This window comes from Castor canadensis, chromosome 1 (assembly GCF_047511655.1).
Source record: "Castor canadensis chromosome 1, mCasCan1.hap1v2, whole genome shotgun sequence".
Classification (NCBI taxonomy): Eukaryota; Metazoa; Chordata; class Mammalia; order Rodentia; family Castoridae; genus Castor; species Castor canadensis.
Genome location: NC_133386.1, coordinates 189,692,019 through 189,713,900, shown reverse-complemented (window position 1 = coordinate 189,713,900; position 21,882 = coordinate 189,692,019). Strand labels below are relative to the sequence as shown.

At 35.7% G+C, this 21,882-nt stretch overlaps 2 pseudogenes; one reads left to right on the top strand and one right to left on the bottom strand.

Moving 5' to 3' along the window:
* Positions 1–5,695: 5,695 nt before the first annotated feature.
* Positions 5,696–8,521, top strand: LOC141416633 (ADP-ribosylation factor-like protein 5A pseudogene; annotated as a pseudogene).
* Positions 8,522–12,362: 3,841 nt separating this feature from the next.
* Positions 12,363–21,372, bottom strand: LOC141416604 (olfactory receptor 1165-like; annotated as a pseudogene).
* Positions 21,373–21,882: the final 510 nt, after the last annotated feature.

Sequence of the window (21,882 nt, the reverse complement as noted above, 5' to 3'; positions counted from 1 at the left end):
TAAATAAATAATTTTTATTTATATTTATTTATTTAAAAATAAATGTAGAAGAACTACATTTGCAGTTCATCTGAAATTCTTAGTTCATCTGAAATTTAACCTAAGACGTTTTCATACCCAAGATTAATTAATATGGAGTAACTTTTTCAGAGCAACAAAAAACCTGGTGAATTCATTTCAACTTGATTTATGTTATGTGTGGAGGGAAGGTACCTGGGTCATAAATCGGGGGAAAGTTATCCAATGATTCATTCTTGGTTACATCCATAAAACTACAGTACATACTGTTTTTAAAAAGATTGAAAGGATATGGCTTATGAATTATGAATCTAATAAAAATGATTTCTGGATTAGTCCCAGATTTGTGTTTTTTCCAGTTAAAAACAATTGATGAAGAAGTTGTTAATTACAGCACTTAGCAAATCACTTCATGACCCCTTTCGAATTCCAATTGATTGTTTCTTCTCCTTCATCTCCTCCTCCTCCTCCTTTTTCCTCTGCTGCTGTTTCTTCTGTTCTCCTCTTCCCTTACTACCTCCCTCCTTCCCTCATCCTCTCCTTCTTTCCTTTCTTTCTTCCTTTATTTTTGTTTTAAATCAGTTTAATGACATAGTAATACCTCACAGTTTCTCCTCTCACATTACAACCTTACAAACTCTCTTCTTTTTCATTCCTCTAGAACAAGCATTTCAGTGAAAACAGTAGAAGGCAGGCTATTCTACTTCCCCAGAGCCTGTGTATCAGGGTCTCAGGCACTACCCAGAATTTGTTAGAGACATAGTTTAGGAAATCATCACTACATCCAGGCAGCATGCAGTCCCTAAAAATAGATTCCCCCACCAACCCTGACCTAGATTCCTCCTTCCCCTTCTCTGTGTGACCACAGAAAAGAGACTTTTCTGCCTCAGTCTGTAGCCTGGAGCAAGTAAGTTCAGTGATGTTTTGAGAATTGCAATTTGGTGAGTGATTTTAGGAGTCATTTGCTCCTCATAATGGCCTAGTGTAGGTGGGTGAACTTTAAGCACTGTTATTTAAAATGCACCTGTGACATTAAATAGATTAAACCCATTTAGTCAAATGCTAGTACAACTCCATAGGAAAGGAGGAGATACCAGACAATTTTGAAATAAAATAGCTAATTCCTTCCTTTGTGAATTGAAGAGCAGGAAGTTGGGAGAGGTATCCTTAAAGGGAGAAATACTGGGGTGTGAATTCAAGTTCCAGCATTTAAACTAAGGTCTTTGATACACTTGGAATTGATATTAGTACAGAGTGGAAGACAAGATTCTAGTTTCAGTCTCCTACATGTGGTTACCCAGTTTTCCCAGCACCATTTGTTAAAGAGGCTGTTTTTTCTCCAGGTATGTTTTGAGCTCTTTTGTCAAAAATCTAATGAATATAACTGTGTGGATTGGTTTTTGTGCCAATACCATGCTGTTTGTATCGCTAAGTTTCTGTAGTATAACGTGAAGCCAGGTATTGGGATACCTTCAGTACTGCTATTTTGCGCAGAATGCTTTTGCTATTTAAAGACTTTTGTGATAAATATGAACATTAGTGTTGATTTTTCAATCCCTGTGTAGAATGCCATTGGAATTTTATTGGGGATTGTATTGAATAAGTAGATTGCTTTTAGTAGTGTAGACATTTTCACAACATTGATTCGGCTGATCCATAAGCATGGAATGTCATTCCATATTCTAATGTCTTCCTTGATTTTAATTCAGTTATTTAAGATTCTTTTGAAGAGATGTTTCACTTCATTTGTTAAACTTATTCTTAAATAATTTATTTTTTGAGATTATTGTAAATGAGATGGTTTTCCTGATTTCTTTCTCAGTCTGTTCATGGTCTATATATAGAAAAGCTATTGACTTTTGTCTACTGATTTTGTATCCTGCAACTTTGAGAAGGAATTATGATATTTAAGAGTTTTAGTGGAGCTTTGAGAGTCTTTTAGTTATAATATCATGTCATCTTCAAAGACATCTTCTTTTCCTATATGAATTTATTTCATTTCATCTTCCTGCCTTATTGCTCTGGCTAGGAATTGCAAAATTATAATGAACAAAAGTGGGGAAAGAGAACACCCATGTCTCATTCCTGACTCTAGTGGGAATGATTTCAATTTTACTTCATTTAGTTTAATCATATAGATATATATCCATATATATGTATATATGTACATATGCATATATATCCTTTATTATATATACCATTTATTATATTGAAGTACATTCTGTCTATTCCTAGTTTTCCTACCAATTTTATCATGAAATGGTGTTCAATTTTGGAAGATTGTTCTTCAACTATTTAGATGATCATATGATTTTTTTCTTGCATCTATTTATGTGCTTCATTATATTTATTGAGTTGCATATGTCAAACCATTCTTGTACCCCTGGAAGAAAACAATTTGATCATGGTGTATTAGGTTTATTTTATTGTGAATTTTTGTATGTATGTTCATTAAGATATTTGTGTATAATTCTCATTTATTGTATGCTTGTTGTGTTTTGGAATGAATCTAATACTGGCTTTATAGATGAGTTTGTTAGTTTTCTTTTTTTATTTCCTGGAAAATTAAGAGCATCATTGCTATTATTTCTTCTTTAAAGATCTGGTAGAATTCAACAGTGAATCAGTCCATTGGGTCCTGTGTTCTTCTTTGTCCTGAGACTATTACTACTTCAATCTCATTGCCTATTATAGATCTATTTAGTTTGTTTGTATCCTCTTGGCTCAATTTTGGTTACTTCAGAATATCTAGAATTTTATGCATTTCTTCTAGATTTTTCCAGTTTATATGAATATAGAGTTTTAAAGCATTCCAATATTTTCTTCTAGTTTCATTGATATTTGTTCTGATACCCTGACATTTATCTTTAATTGTATTAATTTGGAGTACTACCCTTCTCCTTGTAGTCAGAATCCTTTTGAAGAACCAACCTTTTGTTTCATTGGTTATTTCATATACCTTTATTGATCTCAATTTCATGGATTTTGGCCCTAATATTTGTTATTTCTCTCTGTTGCTAGTTTGGGGTTTAGGTTGTTCTTATTTCTCTAAAAGCTTAAGATGCACATTAGGTTATTTATTTCAGATCTGTCTTTTTTTAATGTAGGCACACATTGCTATAGACTTTCCTCTTAGCACTACCTTCCTTTCATCCCATAGGATCAGGTTGGTTTTGTTTTAATTTTTATTAGATTCTAGAAACTTTTTGATTTTTTCCCCTTGTTTCTTCTATGACTCATGGGTCAATTAACAATGTGTTGTTCAATCTTCATTGATTGAATATTTTGTGTAGATTTTTTGTTCTTGAGTTCTACTTTTATTCCATTGTGACCAGATATGATTCAGGGAGTTATTTCAGTTCTGCCTTTTATTATTAGTGCTGTTCTGATGGTTACATTGTGACATATCAACATATCGCTGTTGAATTCACCCCTTCCATCATTCTCCTTTATCTCCCCTTGTCCCCATTTCTGGAATAGTTTCACCAAGTCTCATATTTTCCATTTGTATACATGTGTGCACAATATTTGTACCATATTCACCCTTCACCCTCCTGCACTCCTGCAATCTCTTCCCAAATCCTCTCCACACTTTCTGGTACCAAGCTAACCCTCCTTTTCTCCATTTTTGTAAAAAAAAAATAAAAAAGAAATTTTTTTCTTTCTTTCTTGGTTTTTTTGTTTTTGTTTTTGTTTTTGCAGTACTGGGGTTTGAACTCAGGGCCTACAACACCAGTCTTGTGTGTGTGTGTGTGTGTGTATGTGTGTGTGTGTGTTTGTGATGGTTTACTTCAAGATAGGGTCTTGTGATCTACTTGCCCAGGCTGGCTTTCAAACCTCAATTCTCCTGATCACTGCCTCCAGAGTAGCTAGGATTACAAGCATGAGCCACTAGTGCTTATCCCCACACAAAAAGTGACATTTTTGTTTGTTTAGGATAGGTATACATTGGTTTGCTTGTTACATTTTCATGTATATATGTGTTATTACCCCAATTGTTTCATCTCTGTTTTTCTCCTTTCTACCAAAGTCCCCTACTAATGGTGATTTCAACAGGTTTAAAAATTCGATATTGACTCTTGTATAGGAAATACATCAACCATATTCACCTTCTTAACTTTCCTCTTTTACACTCTTCCTCTTATAGGTTACCTTCCCTTGGAATAACCTGTTTTTCATAATATTATTCATATTTGTATTAGGGCTATATTCCACATATGAAAGAAAACATGTGGCTTTTCCTTAAATTTGTTAAGGCTTGCTTTGTGGCTTAGCATGATCTGTTTTGGAGAATATTCCATGAGCTCCTGCGAAGAAAGTGTGCTATGCAATAGTTGCATGAAATGTTCTGCAGATGTCAGTTTTCATTTTTATGGTGTTTATCAATTCTGATTTTTCTCTGTTGATTTTTTTGTCTGGATGATATTTATACTGGTGATAGCGAGTATTGAAGTCCCCACTATTGTTGGACTTTCTGTTCTCTTTGGTGTCTTTCTGTGCTTTTAATTACAGTGGGGCTTTTTTTAATGTAGTTGGATGCACCATGTTTTGATGCATATATTTTAAGAATTGTTCTGTTTCTTGATGAATGTTTCCCTTTATCAATATGAACTATCTTTCATTGCCTTTTCTAATTTTAGATTGATGTCTGTTTTGTCAGCTATGAGTACTGATATTTCACACTCTTTTAGGATCTTTTTGGACTCTTTTTAGACTCTTTTTGGATAGATGATCTTAGTGTAAGACATAAAACTTTGCAACTACCTGATAAAAACATAGGGGAAACACTTGAATATATAGGCACAGGCAACAACATTCTTGAAAAGATTTTAATTGCTTGAAATTAAGAACAACAATTGACAAATGAGATTGCACCAAATTAAAAAGCTTATATACAGCAAAGGACACAACTGCCAAAGTCTACATTCTACAAAATGTGAGAAAAATGTTTTCATTAGACAAAGTAATAATATCCATAATGCATAAAGAGATTAAAAATGAAACACAAAAAACAAACAATCCAATTAATAAATGATTTGAAATTTTGAAAAGACAGTACAAATCACCAATAAATACAGGAAGAATTGTTCAACATCCTTAGCTATAAAGGAAATGGAAATTTAAACAGTATTGAAATTCTAGGCAGAATGGCTATAATGAATGCAACAAACAAGAGCAAATTCTGGTGAAGATGTGGGCTAAAGAAACCATCATGTATTGTTGTTGGGAATGAATATTAGTGTGGCAACTATGGAAGCCAGTATGGAGATCCTCTTAAAAATCTAAAAATAAAATTACTGTATGATCCTGCTATGCCACTCATAGGTGTATATCCAAAAGAATGAAAATCAGCATACAATAAAGACACAAGCACATCATTGTTCATAACAGAGCTATGCACAATAATTAAACTATAGGATAAGTCTTATTGTCCATCAACAGATAAATGGATAAAGAAATTGTGGCATATATACACAAACACAACAGAGTACTATTCACTCATGAATAAGAATGAAAGTATGTCACTTCTTGGTAAATGGATGGAACTGAAGATCACCATCATAAACAAAATAAGTGAGACCAAGAAATAAAAATATTGCATGTTCCCTTGCATATGCAAAATCTAGACCTAAAAAAAACAAGAATGGCATGTGTATCAAATTTGCCCTTTTGGGGGATGAGAACCAGGTGAGTGTGCTGAGAGAAAAAAGAGGGAAGGGAGGTTGAATATGATTGAAATATTTTATACACATATATTACTATAGACTAATAAAACCATTTAAATTATTTTTAAGGGAGAGGATAAGAAAGAGTAATATGTGGGTTGGAGTTGGTGAAATTGTATCATATATATGTATGGAAATATCAGAATGAAACCTCTGTGTATAATTAATGTAATAAATAAAAAATGATTTCCATGAGTAGGCTCTGAATTAATTGTTTATGGTTCCCATTTTGTGCATTTGTCTGATTATCAGTTTATGTCTATGATGACTGGCTTAAAAACTTAATGGCTTTAGCAATGTTCCTACTCAAGATTTTTCTACATGAAGGCCCCTGGATTTCTGAAAAGTGATATATGCTCCATCTGGCCAATCCTGGGTGAATCTAGGTACTAGGCACTTAACAGAGGTGTCAGTAGTTTCCATCTCTATGGCATGCAGCAGACTCATAAGGAAACACATGGGAAAAAAATTACACCCCAGGAAGATACAAAGAAATGGATTATAGACACTCACCATTTTTCTGCATTTCAACAAATCTGAAATAATATCTCAGATATGTGGTACAAGGAGAAACAGGTGGCTTAGAACATCAGGTGAGAAACATGTAAAGTGTAGACAGTCAGAGACCAGGGGAAATTGAGAAATATTGAACTTTAGATCTATAAAAGAAACAAAAATCCCTAATGTACAACACTAACCAAAACAAAAGAGGAGGAGAATTCCACTCATAGTGCAACAAGCAAAAGAAATGAATTAAATCCTTTGAAAGACCCTAGGACTCTACAGGCACACATAAAATGGCACTGAAAAAAACCACGATATAGTTATAGATAGACAGATAGATAGATAGATAGATAGATAGATAGATAGATAGATATAGTATATGATAGGACACAAATGAATATTTAAAAAATCAGTAATTTTTTATGTAAGAACTTGCAAATACGACAATGTACCCCCACCCAATACAACAATAAAAAAGAAGAAAAATAAATATTAAGATTGGAAATATTTATACTGGATAGCAAGCAACTGCCACAGATGGGTCTTACTGCACCAGTTGACTCACTCATCAGCACTGGAAGGGAATCTACATAGGGAACATTTTAAATAGAAGCCTCCCAACTGGTAAGAGAAGATGACCCTTCTCTTTTATATTGTATATGCCCAGTCACCAAAGGCCTCCCCAAATAAATTATTTTAGCAAATGATCAACATAAGAATAATTGTGACCCCTGAAAATTGTCAAAGGTATGAACTCAAACCTATAGATATAAAATTACTTTGGTAAAGACTGTAATCAATGAACCTGGCATTTCCAAACTACCAAAGTAATCACCCAGCATACTTGTGTGGAGAGTGTAAAACTTGCTAGAGGCAAATCTGGAGCCACTCTCACCCTGAGAACACTCCAAGTATGCTCCAGTTGAAAGAGTAAACTTTGTGGTTTGTGTCCTGTCACACCCCATGCCTGGATTCACTGCCCCATGATCTTGGGAGAAAAGTGCAACCCATGTCTAAGCATCTCACTACCCCATAGCTATTGCTGCATTTCTGAAGCCAATGCTCCTACTTCCTGGATTCCACAAGCATAGTCAACCATATGCCCAGACTACACTCAAGTAGACTTGCAGGGAAGCTCAGGCATCAAGGGGAACCAGGCACAATCACATTGTAGAAGCAACAGGTGGATTCAGAACACCAGAGACTGACTGAAGGATAACATCTGATACTCTGTAGCCCAAACTCTACAAACCCTTCTGCTCAGCAAAGAAGAAATATTCATTTTTATTTTTTCCATTTAAAATTTATTCCTAATTACTCTTTCTCTGTAATAATTATAATAATTATAAATATTTTGTCAACCACAATATTTTTTCATTGCTTGAGCCCATATACTTATCTTCCCTTTTTCTGTCTTCTTTGATTTTCCCCTCGCTAATCTTTTATTACTTAATTTTAATACTTATAATTTTAATAATATTATGCTCCTACTTTATCATATAAAGTATTAGTTACTTTATTCTATTACCTTATTGTCAGTTTACCTGATAGTTCTTATGTTTTACTATGTTTAAATGTACATTTATGAGTGGCCTGTGAAGCTCCTCACAGACACCATGGTGATGTCCGTAAACCAGTTGAGTGTTGCTGGGGCTTGGGAGGGGCCATGGCCAGGCAGAGGCAGAGTCCCCAGCACGTCTCTCCCCTCAGTCTGAGCCAGGGGAGACCAGGCAACCAGGGTGCTATAGGGGGTTCACTGTTTGAGAATGCCAATTTTGTTCACTAGGATATGGAGTCCAAACACCAGGAGCAGAAAATTGTCATTGTTGAGTTGAATAATGCAGGGACAACTACCATCCTTTGCCAATTTTTTGTGAATGAAGTATACATACATCTCCTACAACAGGAAGTAGTGTAGAAGAGCCAGTGATTAATAAAACACATTTCCTAATGCTGAATATCGGTGGTCAAGAATCAATCTGTTCTTTCTGGAACACTTACTGTACTAACAGAGTTTGTAAAACTTGCCTTGAACTGTATTGATAGAAAGAGAATTTCTATAACTAGAGAAGAACTCTAAAAACATTCGCTCTCAAGGACCCAAGGAAAGCTGAATTGTTGATTTTTGCTAATAAAGAGGATATTAAATAATGCATGACTCGAGCAGAAATCTCTCAGTTTTTGAAACTAATGATCACTAGTGGCATGCCCATGCAGGCTGTGCTCTGACTAGAGAGAGATTATACCAGGGACTTGAATGGATAATGTCATGATTTAAGAGTAGGTGTTCTCTACTGACCTCTTCTCATAGACATTGCATAAATGAAAAAAGAACAGAATTTTTATTTTCTTTGTTTTTCTATGCTTTATTATGGTATGTAAGCAAAAATGAATAAATAAAAGGGTAAACATAGCACCCAGGGCACACAATATTATCTAAAATAATGCTATGTGGGTGAAAGAACATTTGTGCAATTTCTACTTTGAAATTATTAATTGTACACATTACTATGCTTCAGTTCTAAATGTTAATGGTCCAAATTTGATGTAATATGAAATACATGTTTTGATCAAGGAATCTGTGTACATGGTTCTAGCATCTTTCATTTTCCAATATAAGGCTACATTACAGCTTCAAATAATTATTTTAATCAGTTATGAACATGTCATTAGCTTCATAAATCCAGACTGTCTATTTAAACAAAGAAGGGGAATTTGGAATATACCAACTGATGAAAAAGGAGTGAAGATAGTAACTATGGATAGCATGCCTTTTTCTTGTGTCAAAATATAGAAGTATTTTGATAAGATTCTGCATAATTGCAGTTAAAATTTCTTTAAAAGAGAGGTGCCAACCACTCTCAGTCATGGAATCAATGAGCAAATGGATTATGTGTCATAATTTGTCACTTTTACTATCATAGCAAATACACTGAAAAATAATAAAAACAAAAACAAAATGGCTAATGTATCAGAAGATATTTCTAAGAGGATATCTTAAGATCTGAATCAAGTCTAGAAAGATATTAAAAGAAAAATGCATGTACTCAAGCTAAGTGTTGAAAAAATGAAACAAAACCAGCTTTCAAAAGGGAGAAAATACTTTATTTCTTTATAACAAAAACTTGGCCTCTATCTTAAATGACTGATACAAAATAAGGAGAAAATATCAGTGAAAATAGAAATGACAAATTCAGGAGACTCAGGATCAGGAAACTGTCTTGAAGTTTCCAAAAGAAGACCTGTCTTCTTTAAGATTTAGACAAAATTTCCATGACAGCAGCAGGTAGCAATCAATTATTGTACTTCAAACACCCACAAACCCTAATAGCTTGTGCATGTAAAGACTTGATACAATATTCCAGAAATGATTCTTTTTTAAAATTAATATTAACTCATACAGAAATTTCTTCAGCAAATAAAATAAATTCATTAATTTTATTAAAGGATTCACATAAAAACTATTGAAATGGCATATTTAGTAGTGAAATAAAATGTTTTGATGTTGTAACAATAAATTAGTCTTTGTTTTTCTTTATTTTATCAATCATTGCACTATAATTTTATCCAGGAGAGCTGGAAATATATGCATATATGATATGCATAAATGATAGAAATGTAGATGAATAGATAAAACAAATTTATCATTTTTTGAGAAGACATGGCGCTTTACAGAAAAATGCATAATACTGTCCAGATGAATTTTGGAGTTATGTTTGAGATGGTGGACAATCTAAATACAATGATTTAAAAATTTTACAATGTACATGTGCACTTAATATGATGCTGTACCCATAATCTTTTATAATTAGTTGTTTTCAATTATAAATAAAATTCTAAAATTATTTACTCAACAATGCACACATATACAAAGGCACACTCACATACATACCATTTAAGATACCACACTGGTAATTGAATTTTGATCTCTAATTGACTAAAAAATACTGAGGTACATCTATCTTTCTTAATTTCACAATACACTGTGAGTGTTGAGAATCTTGTTGCATACAATAACAGAAGATTGCATAAAACATGTCTTTTATAAAGCATTACAGCAAGAAACATTTAAATTTTGTTTGGTTTAAAAATGAATCCTGAATTTATTTGGAAGAAATATTTCATATTCATTCTCACTTGTAAAATTTTCCATGCTATAATGACAAATGTAGTATTAAATTTAAGTTTTTTTGAATATTCAGTGTTTTATGACTAAAAGCTTTACTTATACTAATTTTATTTTATGAGGTAAAAGTCCTCATGTAAACTATAACATTTTGGACCACCCAAAAAACATACACTTGAGGAAATTTAAATTAACCTATATAGTGACCTGAGCAATGATTTGGTAAAGCATAAAGAAACAGAAAACTTTCTGTTAAATTTCTAAACCAAAAATTAAGTTTAAGTTGTCTGTGAAATTGAAGAGGCTACCTACAGAATGGGAGAAATTTTTTGCTGGCTATACATCAGACAAGAGACAAATAACCAGAATATCCAGGGAGCTCAAAAAAACTAAACTAAACTCCCCCAAAAAATCACTGATCCAATAAAGAAATGGGGAACTGAACTGAACAAATTTTTTTTTCAAAGCCCAAAATGGTTTAAAAACACATGAAAAAAATGTTTACCATCCCTGGCCACAAAGGAAATGCAAATCAAAACCACCCTAAGATTCCAGTGCACTCTTGTTAGAGTAGCTACCATCAAGAACAAATGTTGGCAAGGATGCAGGGAAAAAAGAACCCTTATACACTGGTGATGGGAATGTAAGATTGTACAAAACACTGCGCAAAACAATATGGAGGCTCCTAAAGAAACTAAGCACAGATCTGCCATACTATCCACAATACCACACCTAGGGATGTATCTGAAATAATGTGAGTCAGCTTATTACAAAGGCACCGGCATACCCATGTTTATTGCAGCACTATTCAAAATATCCATACTTTGGAAAAAGCAAAGATGCTCCACTACTGAGAAATGGATTATGAAAATGTGATACTTATACACAATGCAATTTTACTCAGATATGAAGAAGACTGAAACTTTGTCATTCACAGTTAAATGGATGGAACTGGAGAATATCACTTCAGTGACATTAGTCAGGCTCAGTAGGTGAAAAGCTGCATGTTCCCCATCATATGCAAATTATAGACCTGCAACAAATGCAGCAATATTATGGGACATGGGTCACTTAAGGGGAGGTGTCCCATAGGAGGGATAGGGCAAGAGAAGGAAACCAAAAACTTGAATGTGTCTGATGTGCTCACTGTACAGGAATGAATATAGAAATATTAAACTGGCCAAGGCCACTATGGGAAGGGGACTAGAAAGAGTGAAGAGGACTGGTAGAGATGAACCAGTTGAGATTATAATATATATATATGCATGGAAACAACACAAGGAATCTCCCTGTGTAGCTATCTTTATCACAAACTAGCAAAAACATCATGTTTCTTTAATTATGTTTTACATTTTAACTACTATATTGAAACAGGTATCAACAGAAGACATCTACACAAATGTACATAGCCACATTTCCAAAAGGCAGTTATGCAAGACGGAATTAGTACTATAACTACTATCTGCATGCATGTTATGCTATATTCATTTGATGGAACCCTCAAGAGCAAATATTTTTTATTGGTAACATAAATGTTGGAACAAAATCCTGAAAAAAAACTCATATATAATACAATGGAAATGCTAAGGTTGAGTATTTATGTATGAATTTCAGACATATGGAAAATTAAAGTGTATCCTCTTGGAATCTATACATAGAGAATATAACTAAAAGGAAAAAGTTAGGACATGTCCCGCAATGGAGTTCTTCACAAGTGGAGCTGGGACAAGAACAGAATTTCTTTCCTCTTTATTGACATTTACTCAGAAACTATTTGAAAGGCATAATATGATATAATAATCATATATGGATCTACATTGTCTCACTAATTATATGAATAGTTTCATGCTATTTTTGAGGTAAATTTAAAAATCTTTAATACAATGTGTAAGGCATATTTTTACAAACTGAGAGTGAAGTGTGTGTGTGTGTGTGTGTGTGTGTGTGTGTGCATGTATGTGTATGTGTTTGAGTGTGTGTACATGTGTCTAAAATGAGTGAGAAAGAAATTTCATGTGGATTGACTTACTGATGCTCTCCTTTACATCTTTGTTTCATAGGCTGTGATAAGAAGATTTAGTGTTGGAACCACCAGGCTGTAAAACACAGTATCTACTTTGGCCAGGAGCAATGAACTTTCAGATGTGAACACACAGTAGAGGAGAAGGATGACCACATGGCAGAAACAGATGGAAGTCAAGTGGGAAGCACAGGTGAATAAGTCTTTTTGGAGAACCCTCTTACAAGGCAACCTGATGACATTGACAAATATTACAGTATAGGATGCAGTGATGAAGAGAAGGCTACAAGTCTCATTGAATGTACATATGATTAAACAGGCCAGATGACTGGAGAAGGAATCAGAGCAGGCTACAGAAACAATGGCAGAGGACTCCCAGCAAAAATGATTAATGATGCCAGTACCACAGTAATATTGTGCCAAAAGAAAATATGTGAGTTTCAAGGAACAGTATCCACCCCACAGATAACTTCCAGCTACCAGGAGAGCACAGAGCTTGAGACATGGCAACTGTGTAGAGCAGGGGAAAATATGTCATAGGCCATCACTGCTAACATAAACATTTATGTAATCACACATATGAAGCCATAGAAAAAGTGGGTAATGCATCCTTTGAAGGACATAGACCTGTTTTCCACTAGCAATAGGTCTAACAAATTTGGTGCAATTGCAGATGTGTATCAAAACTCAACAAAGGATAAATGGCTGGGGAGGGAGTACATGGAAGTGTGAAATTTGGTGTCAACTCTGATGATCAAAATCATATTTTTCCAATACAAAAACATGATAAATGATCAAGAATACCAATAATTGAGGCACCTGTAGGTGAGAGTATTCTCAGAATTTGAAAAGAACAAAAGTGAATCCAATACTTTGATTTCTCTCATTCTGCTTTTCTTTCCTTCTTGTTGGGCAAAATTAGAGTATTCGTCCTTAGAGGTTGAGTAGGGAAGAAAAATAGGTGAGAGAGAGAGAGAGGAACATATCTTAATTCATGGCAGGGCATACCATGACAGATGATTCAAAATAGCCTGTCATCCTTGATCTCAATAGTTTCTTTCCACCCAGGTATTTCTGAAGTCAGTTAAATGAAAAATATAGTAGTGCATTTCCCCAGTTAAATCAATATTGTGAAGTCATTCCTAATTTTTATGCTTATTTTAACATTGCTGTTTTTAAAATATGCTATACTCAAATCTGCATAGAATTCTTTAGTTAAACATCTAAAACTTTCAGTCATTTTGAAGTTTTTCAATAATACTTTTACCATACGAGCACATGTAAAGTCTCTAAAATCTCAATTCCCTTCTAAGTTTAATGTCAGGGTTTTTCCTTGAATTTTTAACGAGTCATCATCTTGTTTGGGAAGGTGTAGTAATTGGCTTTTAGTCTTTAGATCTAGACTGATCATTATGGTTCTTCAGTGTCTTATTGAATCCTCCATACTGGTATTTCACCTTTTTGTTTCATAATAAACCTTATGTCTTTAGAAATCTATCTGTTATGGATGCTATCTATTAAGATTGCACCTGTCACTTTACATGATAATTCATCCAATATTTTATTTCCAAGAGCAAAATACTTATTGCTCTAATCTTTTACAGTTTTAGAACACCTAGAATACCTAGTACTTTCTCACAAATCTATAAACATATTGTTAGCTCATTTGGGCTGACTTTAAACTCTTAATGTCTGTTGTGTACACTGGCCTGTTTGAAATAAAATATGGTTTCAGAACCAAATATATTCTTCCTTACATAAACTCACTTGTAATCTGTATGAGAAATAGATAATGTTCAGTTCACTGACATACCTAAGCCAGTATTTCCTACAGTTGGGAACTCCAGTGCATAGGAATTGCATTTTCAAAAAAATGCAATCTTACTTTGGTAAAATTTAAGGTTTTTCATTTATTCCTATTGCATTTGAAGCACTGTTATGTCAGGGATATTTCCATTTCCCCTTTGTTCATTTAATTGGCTCATTGAAGTCTTAACCTATTTCTATCAGACAAACAAATCTAATATAGTAAAAACAACTTTGCTGACTAGTTAGGCTTTGTTATGGGTCATTTACTATGTTTTCTAGAGAATGTGTAAGACACTTTGGAATGATCTTGACCTTGGATCAGGTCAACATGAGTTGAAATTTTGCCCCAGTCATCTATTAACAAGCAGTTCTGAAAAGTTGTTAAGCTCTGCACCTCAGCTCCTTATCTCCACAAATACAGTGTCCCTATCCATATTAAATACTCATTATTGTTATTACTGGTATTATCCTCAGCCACTGACATTTCAAGTAGATAATTTTAGAGCATCTAGGACTTTATTCTACATTGTAATTAATAGTCACAAAACAGTTTCTTTTTTGGTCTTCATTATAAAATTTCTTTTATTAATTTTCTTAGAGTTTATAATATGGGCAAAGATCTAGTATAAGCACCAATTATTAATTTAGAAATCATGACTGGCTCAATAGGGAACAAGGACTAGAAACAATTTGGCAGAGATATGGTAAAACTAATTGTTAGACTGAAAGAGGCATGGAGAGACGGGTGAGGATACAGCTCAATTCGTCAGGTAGGAAGCTAGCAGGAGAAGGTCCCTGGGTAGAAAATCCACCATGGGCCCTCTAACCCTCCCAAGACAATTTAAGAGTGAGTGTGGAATTTCTAGTAAAGAATAAAAGTGAATGTTTTTTATTACTTAGGGCTGGATGGGGAGTTCCTAGTACGTTACTTACAAGGGGAGAGGTTCCTTTTGTAGCCATATAATGTGGTTGCCTTATATTCACCCTAATAGTAATGTTTTTCCTTTGTTTCATTCTAACGATTCCTTAGATCATACATCCAAATTTCTTTCAGTATCACAAACAGTCAGCACATTATTGTCCTCTTTTTTTTTTTCACTGTCTCCTCTGGTTCCCCCAAAATCCCTTTTCTTTTCTTTCTTTTTCCTTTTTTAATTATTGTTGTACTGATATTAGAGTTTTGGATCCAAAGCCAAACACCTGAGATCCATGTACCAGGTCCAGCCACCAACCCCTAAATGCCAAATAAAGAGGCATGCTGAAGGCAGAGAAAGGAGATTTATTACACAGTTCAGGACATGCCACGGGAGGAGGCAGAGTAAGCACTCAGCTATCTTCAGCCATGTTCTGGGGTATAGACATAAGCTATAAGTTTAAATAGACAAAAATAATAGGAGGATAGGTGAAAAAAGTTATCATAGCTAAACAGTTGAGCCACATGTGTGGTCTGGTCATTATCTCAGTCCTTGTTCTGGGAAAGACTCCAGAGTTGTAATCTGGAACCAGGCAGGTAGTGAATGCAAAGAAAAGTCTTTCTGTCCCTTGTCATGGAGATGTTATCAAATGTCTGAAATTCAAGGTGATTTAAAAGTGACTGCAAAGAGAATGGCTTAGAGCAAAGACAGATAGAAAATGTACGACAGGTGATATATTTTTCTCCTGTTATAAGCTTATTTGTAGGTCCAGGAAGGTTTCAGTGCTTTCCAGCCAAAGCAGTTTGAGTGCCTCCTACATGAGCACTTGTGTCTCAATACCCATACTTGTTAATTTGTAATTTAATACATATGTGCACTCTATTGTTATTCCTTGCATTTACTTACACAATAATTTAATACCTTCAATGAAATATCTGTTCCCACTGGAACAGTAGTTATTCCCTCAATTTAAAGCACAATTGTCGATGACACTGGTGCAGTCTGTGATCAGAGGACTTCCACATTCTTTGTTCCTTTGTGGAAAAAATCCATGGCAAGACATGTGAGTGTAAATGCAGTTTATTAAATTTAGGGAAGGGAAAAAATACAAAGGGGAGCATAGTGGGTCCTGGATGGAAGCTGGAAGCCAAGAGAGCATGCTTCCACTCTTCAGGTGCTTTTAAAATCTACAGAAAGCTATGGGAAGTGGAGAACCAGGTGATTCCAATCCAGTAATCAATGAGTGGGTAGGACCATACTTTGAGATCTCCTTCATCTACAAAGATCACTAGCTCTGTTGCCTTGTGATTTGAGACTTAAAGACTTTTATTCCGGAAGAGATAAATCTGCCTTGGAAGGAATGACCCAAATATTAGCAATAATATGAGCATCAGAAGGGGCCCTCCTATGTACTGCAGAAAGGATAAAGATCCAACTTTTTATTTTGAAAGTTGACCTAGAATCTCATGGTTACTTTTCCTATAGGTGTTTATACTAGTAGTGATTTTTAACTCTTAGATGGCCCTCTGTTTTTGACTGCCACTATAGTGGGCAGTTAAAGGCTGACCATTTGGTGTAATATCTTCATTAGATGCCAGGTGTACCAGGGCTGGGGGCCAGACCAATTAGAGGGTAAACATCAATGAGTCAGTTCTGTACTGAAAGAAGACTCATAGTGTCCTAGGCAGAAGTTAGAGACCATTGAAAGTTATATCGCGTTTGGTTAAAAAGAAGGCCTTGGCCAAATAGATGACTTCATTTATGGAGTGAAATGAGGGAGAAGTCCCCTCATTTCTAGAGTCCTTTTTCACTGTCTTGGGTGGTTGAATGCCACTTGTTCCTCTAAGAAGGTGGTCAACACTGACCACTTAGAGATCACATCCTCTTAAACTGTTTCTCTGAACAGTTGCCTCTGAAGATTCTGCCAGCTTGGTAGTTTTGTTCCCCAGAGCAGGAGTAGCTTTTCTTGGAAAGTCAAATTTTTGACCCATGGAGGAAAGGAAGTAACACATCAAACAGATCAGAAATCAGTGCCCATGTGAACATCCTGTCCAAATTAAGTAACAAAGAGATTTAATAAAAAATTCCTTTTAGGCTGGGCTTAATTAGATCTAATTATCTGTCCATAGAGGATGTACTGACACCTTAAATTATAAAGTGTCAGCAGGCAATAGTTATAATGTTTTTAGAAGGAAAATACAAAATGAATCCAAAACATAAGAATGTCTGTCCTGGTTGACAGATAAGGACTTGTCAGAGTTATTTTTCATGTGCTTGCCTATAAACGCTTTTGAAGGATCAGCACTGTAATGGCATAACTTAAAACAACTGTGGTTAATAATTTGCAATTAAAGTAATAGTATAGTCCCATTATACCTCTCTTATTACAACTAATGTTTATCTGATGAACAGATGTCAGGCCTAAATGGCAGAACTTTTAGCATTTGGCATAAAGAGAAGGAAAGCCAAAGACCTTATTAACTGGAATGTACCTTAGATAAAAGAACTATAATTATTTACATGTATACATTATTAATTTTGTAAACAATTCTGTAACATTTAGATACAAGGCTCTTGCAGTATTAAAACCATATAAAGGAATTTTTACTTAATTTAAAGTCAGTTTTCTTAGGGTTATCGGAAATATAACTTCTGTTTCTTGCATCTGGCAAGAGATTAATTTAGGAAGGATGCGAAGAATACTAAATAATTTCAAAGGGGCTATGTATAGAGCTTGTCATCTTGTTTTTGGTTAGTAAAATAAAAGCACTCCCAGTATTTAAAGATACACCCAAGTGAATATGTTGGCTTCCCCTATGCTGGCTGGTAGAGAGACAGAAAGAGAGAAAGGAGATGGGAAGGAGGAATATTTCTCTTTGAGAGAGAGTGAGATTGGTTCCAGGATCCTCAAGGCATCCCTCTTATATCATGGAAGTCTCAGTTGCAGATCCTCTAGATCTGGCTTGCCTAAAAAGTTCCTACAGATGTCTCTGCATGAACAATCTGCAAGGTACCCAGACTTCCTACTGCTCCAAAGAGCCTGTTTCTTATACCTATGCATGAGAGTTCTTAAATGGGATCCTGATCCTGAATGCAAACCCAATTAATAAAACATCATAACTATTATACACTGGGCAACATATAAACATGTAAAATGAAAAGATAACAACATAAAGGAGGACACTCTGTTGAGGGTTAAAAAGGCTTATGTCCTTTGTTTGCTGCAGTGAGAAGTTGTGGGCAAAAAACTCAGAATTTTGTCTGTGAAGGAAAAGCTGGCAACATGTGTGCACATCGTGCCATGGGTTAGTCAGCTTGTAAACTGAGGACAATGGGGGAACATGCATATTTTCTAAAAAGATAACAATAAACTAATAAGATTAATGACTCAAATGATCAGACACAGAAACAGAGATAAGGGAGTAAGCATGTAGTTAGGAATCCCAAAAACTGAAAGTCATGGCTTGGAAGAAATCACATCCTATACTACTTATGTTAACTAACAGAATGGCTTAGGACACAGCAGGATTGTTCTTGACCTGCATGTAGCCCCTAGTGACCAAAAATAACAGGTTCAGTCATTGAGCGTTCATGACACACATAATTTATTATTCCAGGTTTAATCATCTTTTAGTAGACCCCTAAAAACTTAAGGTTTTATCATCCCATCTGGAGGGTGAACTTTTATTTGGTGTTGGTAAAACAACAAAACTCCCCAATAATTAATTTGATAGAATAGAAACCCATTTTTAAATACACATAAGTACCTTAAATTTTGACCTTAGAAAACTCTCTAAGCAAGCTTTAACTATACCCAATTACACATATATAAACTTATAAGCTTTAAGACCTTAATTTGTAACTTGAGACAACCTTTGAAAAACCCAAGTTTAGATAACACTGTTTTTAATAAAACTCTTAGCAACTTTGTACCTTAAAAGACTTATGAATAAAATTAATCTACAAGAACCCATGGGTCAATAAACCTAATTATAAAAGAGTTAAATAAATTACACTCATAATAGAATGAAACAGGAAATGTTTTTCCTGTCTACAAATTTTCTTTAGTCCTAAGGCAGAGGATAGCTCAGTCTAGTTGGGATTAGAGCTTTAGATAACTTTTGAGACAGTTGTGAACTTTAATTTTATAAAGTATTTGAGAACCATCCTAAAGACATCTAAAAATACACAGAGATGTTTTGACCTAGGCACATCAAAGAATGTCAATTATAAGAGTGAATATATAAGCAAAAAATTTAAAGGCCACATATACATAGGTAGAAGCCAGACTAAAACATAGACAGAAAGCACAAAATTGCACACAAATAATCAAATTAGTTCAGAGTACACTCTTAAATAATTTCTTGTAGTTATTTTTAGGAAGTTGGCCAGCAAGATTCTTAAGTAGTTTATCACAGATTTTTAAGACAAATACTATATTCTGTGTCCAGTCCTTAGTAGAGTAATGTATTAAAAATGAAAAGAATTAAACTATATTAATTTAGAGAATTTTAACCACCAGTTCACTATAATTTTCCTAGAGGATGGCAAGATGGCATCACCTATGAGCTTCCTACCCCCAGGGACTGGCAAGATGATGCTGTACTTGTTGTGACTCCATCGTGGTGGAAGCATTTCCTGTGACCATGTGGTTTCTTGAAAGAAGCTTTCAAATGAACCACAAAGACATTTTACATGCAACATACAGGCTCAAAATAGCAATCTGTTATAGAAATAAAAAACATCCTCATCTCCCACTGAGAGATAGGTGCCCATATGACTTAGTCATTCTAATGAAAAGACCAAATAAACCAAGTTAAAGTGAGATTTGAACTCATGGTCTCACATTGGCTAGGCAGACAAGTTCTTGTCAGTGTCCTAAAAAAAGAAGACTTAGAAACTATCTTTAGAATCTGGCAAATACAGAGGAATGTGACCTCAGGGTGAGCGCTTTTTCGACCCCTGAAGGCTATGAGAACAAGGAGAGCATAGGCAAGATTTGGGACCAGGTACCCAAGGCATACAGAGGTATGGTGTGTAGGCAGATAAGGGAGCAGGTCAGAACAGGGAAAAGAAGAGGGATTATTGATGCAAGGAAGCTGTTGGAAATAGTCATGTGGCCAGAGGCACAGGGTGGAGGCCACCAGAGTTGGTGCCTTTAGCTTCCTGGCACCTTTAGCTTCCCTGGTGCTTACAGCTGCAGAGGTGGTGGCTGCCACTGTCAGTCTTGCTGGCATTACCACTGCCACTCTGCTGCCTGGCTAGGCTGCCTAGACCGGCTAGGCAGTGCTTTTTGTTCTGTGCTGGGGGAGGTGGGTACTGGAGAGTTGGCCAGAACTGAGAGGCAAGTCTTCTGGGTCCACGCTGAGAGGTGGGGCTGGCTCCCAGCATGCCTTAGCACTGCTGCTGCTGCTGCTGCTGTTGGGGCCAGGGTGGGTGCCTCAAGCCTCCCAGCCTCTGAGCTGGTGCTCCCAGGCTGGCACTGATAGGCAGGGCCAATTACTCTGTGCACAGGCCTATGCTGGGCTCCTCTGATAGACAGCAAGTAAACTGCTGCCACAGGATGTAATTACTTTTTAACTTTCCAATTCCACTAAGTTCAATTTAAGATCAGGTAGCCAGAGCCCAGAGGCTATAATAGAAAGCTCTAAAGTTAGCCACCATTCTAAAGCCTATTTCACTCTTTACCCACATCCTAAACAACAATGTTTGGAACAGGGAGGTTTTCACAAGTAAATTTAACAAAATAAAGACCCACACTTAAGAGCTAAACAGAGCAAAGGCTAGAAATCTCAAAAAGAAATTCTCTAGCAATTAGAGCAGAAACCAGTAGAATATTCAATGTCTCTCTTAACAAGACAATGACCAAAGTCAGAAAATTACTCCAAGGTCCAAACGGATCCAAAGCTAAGAGTTTCTCAGTGAATATTTTAACCTTAAAACCTGAGTCCATTCTTCTCACTTTAGAGACAGCATGCTTTCAGTCTGTTGAAAGCATATTCCTGTCTCAACAAACTTTGCTGTCACTGTTACTGAATCTTCTCCTGCTAGAGGCAAGAACCCAGACAAATGTCCAAGGCCATTTTCCTGGCAGCACCTCCAATTGCAGTTTAAGGCCTGAGGCAGGTCGGGTAGAGCATACCCCTCACTTGCTGGCAAAATGCCCATAGCATGTGACACATTAGGGTAGGGGTTGGGTGGAGAAGAATCAACCTGAGTGTCTGGGGAGACGGCTGCATTGCTAAGGCCTGCCATGGATAGTATGTCTCCTAAGTCACAGGTAAGAAAAGGAGGTGAGAGAAACTGGGGGGAGAAGGGCCCCCACAGTTTTAAGGTGTACTCCCTCATAGTGAAACTGTGGGACACAGGAACCTCCACATGAGTGTTCTTTGCAGACTTCAAGCTATGGTGGGAGTATGCATAGGGTGGGCAGGCATGGCTGGGTCCTGTGAGCTGCCCACCTTCACAATGTGACTATCAGGGAAGGCCATGCTTCAGGACAATGCTAGGTTCTGTGGGTCTGGCATCTCCCAGTGGCTTTTCCCAAGTGCAGAGATCAGCCCATTCCCTTGGTTCTGTAGAAAGAAGAAAAGGAAATAGAATAGAAATGACTCTCTAAAATACCATTTCTCCTAGGTGGCTTTTTTACAAAATATTAATGGTTCTGGTACAGTCTGTATCAGAAGACTTCCAAATTCTTTGGGGGTTGGGGATTTAGCTCAGTAGAAGAGCACTTGCCTGGCAAGTGCAAGCCCTGAGTTCGGT